We start from the raw sequence: 4,221 nt of genomic DNA, 5'->3' as shown, positions 1-4,221 counted from the left end.
CATTGTGCACATGTACCCTAGAACTTAAAGTATAATAAAAAAGACTGACACAAATTTCTCTTTTAAAATAGTTTTCTTTCAAGACAGGAAAAAAGGGATAGATGAATCAGTTCAGCAAAATAGTGAAAATTATTTAACCTAAGATTGATATACGGGTGGTCATGACACTAAGTCTCTCCTTTGTGTGTGTTGGAACACTTTGAAAATAAAAACTTGAAGTAAACAATTTTAGTGGGAGGCCTTAGTCTTGTCCACCAAAAGCTAACTTTGAATTTGGATCTTGAACTGGAGCCAGAAACTTAGAGCAATGGGGGAAGCACAGACCTTTTCTTGCTCTGTAACCATATCCCATCCCCAGGTCTGCAGAGCTGAACCTACCATGGATGGTATAGACGGAGCCTGAATTCTTTACACCTAAAACCAGTCATCGATTCTGTTGGAACTAACCAAAAATTCAAAGAGACTAGGAGTGACTTCCTCTTTTTCTCATTAAAACTATTTCAATGTTCTGCTGAATTGTTTACACATCATTAATCAATGCACATATTAGAACGCTGAAATGTAAAAGAACAACCATACCAAATTATATAGTTTAAAAGTTTGTCCCCTCCAAATCTCACGTTGAAATTTGATCCCTGACGTTCGAGATGGGGTCATCTGCCATCCTTGTTAAAGTATTTAATTACATCCCTGGATGTAATTCTCCTGGATAGGCTCAAGGAGATTTTGTTACAGGAGACCTTCAAGAAAATCCCCTGTGCAGGGTCTGGGACACCGCACACAAACACACTTGCATATACACAAACACGTACATGTGCAAACACGTACTCTATCATTAAGTAATGCTCCCTTCTCATCAGACAGATGAGACTCAGACTCTGAATCCTGTTTCCCAACAAGATGTAACCAACTGCATGCTTTTCCCAGACACATCCTGGCCTCTGAAACAAGGAAGGAACAATATGCAGTGTCCATTCTTCTTTCAGTGACAGTTGATTTTTACTTTTGTGGTTGGGCCACATCCAAGGCTCTTGACAGAAAGCCCTCTTTCAGATCTGAATTCCTCTGTGAGAATTCTGCTGGATTTATAGATATAATCATAAATATATACATTAATATACATAACCCTCTGCAACTATAAAAACTTTCATATATGTATATTCTTTAATAGATATATAAACACATTTATTTCTTATCTCATAAAAGATTTATAATCAAAATAAATGAAACCATATAGAGTTTAATGTTTCATTTTTTATGTATATCTCCCTATCATAGGTGATATAAAATCATATATAGGGTTTTATATCTCTAAAGGCCTCTGGGTGACCCTGTGAGCCATAATGAACTCAGTGTGGGTTCAGGAAGTGGCAGAGCCTCACCCTGAGCCAAAGATGTGGTGTGTAGGCAACACATGGATGGTGCTTGGTACTGTAATTAATGGAGGATAAAGAGGAGAAAAGTGCTTTGATAAGTCCAACCTCTTAAGAGTCCTTCAATTTGCATCTCCTCGCCCGGTCTGCCCAAGAACTGAAAGTCATGCCTAATTTTGAAAGGCCTACAACTGTAGTCTTCCTGCTTTTTAGAAAGAGCATTATTTCACTTTCCCATGAGTAGGCTGAAAGGTCACTCTTTTACCAAACATCTGCCAATAACAGATATGACTGTGTTACAAAGTCTACTGAACCTTGTAAGCAGCCACAGCAATAGACAAAAATGTATACTCCATCCCTAATAAAATAATATAATGAGATGAGACACCAAGTGATTCATCCGGATCTAGCAACTGTGCATTTGCCAGAATCTTATTCTGGTATTTTTCAGTCAAAAGTGACCAAATTCCTATTTAAACTGGCTACTCTAACAATATTACTCAATAATGTTTTGGAAGTATATGCTCCAGCAAAGCAAAAGAAGCAGTATAAATATCAGAGAAGGGAATTACTTGCAGATGGTAGGGTATATTGTATATCTAATGCATACTAAAAAATAATAAGAAAAGTTAGTAATGTGGCTGGATACAAGATACATGTACAAAAACCCCAATAGTCAGTTAAATGTAGAAATGGAAAATTTGCCCTGTAAAAAAATAGTTTCAAAAATAATAAAATGCCAAGGAATAAATGTTAATAACAAACATAAAATGCTTATATAGTGAAAAATTTTATTTATGTATATAAAACAAGATCTGAATAAATAGTGAGACTTACATATTCCTGAACAGGACGACTTAATAGTAAAAAGATGCCAATCCTTCTCAATTCAGGAAAACCCTATAACCCTACGTGTAAGACTCTAGTCTACTAAAATAAAAGCAAGAATATAGAAATATATTCACATAAGGAAATTATTAAAGAATGTTTACATGGCCTTACTCATAAAAGCAAAAAATGGAAAATGCCTAAAGATATATCAATACTAATTGGTTAAAAAAACTACATAGCATCCAAAGTAAAGACTATTAAATGAACTTGTCAAATCTGTCTGTATTTGTCTATAAAGGAATCTATTATTTATTGGCAAATGAAAAATGCAAGGTAAAGAAATATATGTCTAACCTAATGCAAGATTTTATTTTAACAAAATAGGTATGAGAATTTACATTAGATATTGCGTATAACTAAAATGCTTTTTTTTTTTTTTGAGACGGAGTCTCGCTCTGTCGCCCAGGCTGGAGTGCAGTGGCCGGATCTCAGCTCACTGCAAGCTCCGCCTCCCAGGTTCACGCCATCCTCCGGCCTCACCTCCCCCAGTACCTGGGACAACTGGCGCCCGCCACCTCACCCGGCTAGTTTATTGTATTTCTTAGTAGAGATGGGGTTTCACCGTGTTAGCCAGGATGGTCTCGATCTCCTGACCTCGTGATCCACCCGTCTCAGCCTTCCAAAGTGCTGGGATTACAGGCTTGAGCCACAGCGCCCGGCATTTTTTTTTTAAATGAAAAGAATGTACACAAAACTGCTAAGAGCATTTCCTCTAGGGGTCACAAAAATTAGCAAAAAAGGGAAGTTTCATTTCTTACTGTGGTTTTTGGTGCTTTTCTAAACATGGTACTCAAAAATGTAGGCTGAATAGGACCTATTTAAATTATATATACACAACTAAAACACTTTTTTAATGAAAAGAATGTATGCAAAACTGCTAAGAGCATTTGCTCTCAGGGGTCACATAGAATTAGCAAAAAAGGGAAGTTCCATTTCTTACTGCGGTTGTTGGTACTTTTCTAAACATAGTACTCAAAAATGTAGGCTGAATATGATGTATAATTTTTAAATTATATATACACACTTTCAAGAAGAGCAGTTTTATAAAATTTGATAACTGACAAGTACATGAACTGGCACAAAATAATTTGTTAAACTGGAAAGAAATTTGAAATGCAACAAACGAAAATGTTAAATCACAGTTCAGTAAGGAATCTTTTTTTAATTTACAAAGCCAGATTATTCTTACCATGCTAAAGGAGAGATGACTTACCATAGGCACTGGCTTTCCCTGATGGCAGTTGATACCACCAATGAAGACCATGTTGGGCATCACGGGTTTGGGATGGTCCAAAACAAAGTCCGTTTGCAACAACCAAATTGATGTGTGGCTGTAGAGATCATATTCTGTGACAGGTGTTTGGAGAATTTCAGAGGCGATTTCTAGGGCATTTTTGAAAAAATGCTTGCAAAATAAATGTTCTTCCAAGTGCATGACATGGTTCCATACTCTCTCCTTGAAAGTTATGGCATCTGAGAACCCTAAGAGAATTCTGGGGACATAGGAAAGAGGAGCAGGGCACTGTGCACCTTCTTCAAGATAGTGGCAAGCTATTCCCCTGGCAAAGACCACAGAGGGGAGGGAGAAATATTTGGTAACAATTAAGCCACAGACATCAAAAGGATCCAGAAACACCGCATCAAAAGAACTCTAAGTATTCTACCAATTTTTGGTCATTAAACAAACTCCTGCAATGCAAAAAAAAATAAATCAAAAAAACCATTGGATGAACTCAGAAATAGAGAAAAGAAACTTTGTACTTGTGCTTTCCATTGAGCATGGGCAAAAGCCATGAATTCCCGGTCCAGTTCCTCCAGAGTGTATGAGGTTGAATAAGTCTTCACTGTGCAATTCAGTGATCTTCCCAGTTGCCAACTCACCTCTGGCATGACTACCACCACCTCATGCCCCCTGAGGATAAGTTTCTCCACCACCGACTGCATGGTGAACCAGTGG

At 37.2% G+C, this 4,221-nt stretch overlaps 1 pseudogene; it reads right to left on the bottom strand.

Moving 5' to 3' along the window:
- Window positions 1–1,594: 1,594 nt before the first annotated feature.
- The window catches only part of LOC105539864, a 5,949-nt pseudogene continuing 3,322 nt past the window's right edge, over window positions 1,595–4,221 (bottom strand).

This window comes from Mandrillus leucophaeus, unplaced genomic scaffold (assembly GCF_000951045.1).
Source record: "Mandrillus leucophaeus isolate KB7577 unplaced genomic scaffold, Mleu.le_1.0 Scaffold21, whole genome shotgun sequence".
Taxonomy (NCBI): domain Eukaryota; kingdom Metazoa; phylum Chordata; class Mammalia; order Primates; family Cercopithecidae; genus Mandrillus; species Mandrillus leucophaeus.
This window is presented reverse-complemented; position numbering and strand designations above follow the sequence as displayed.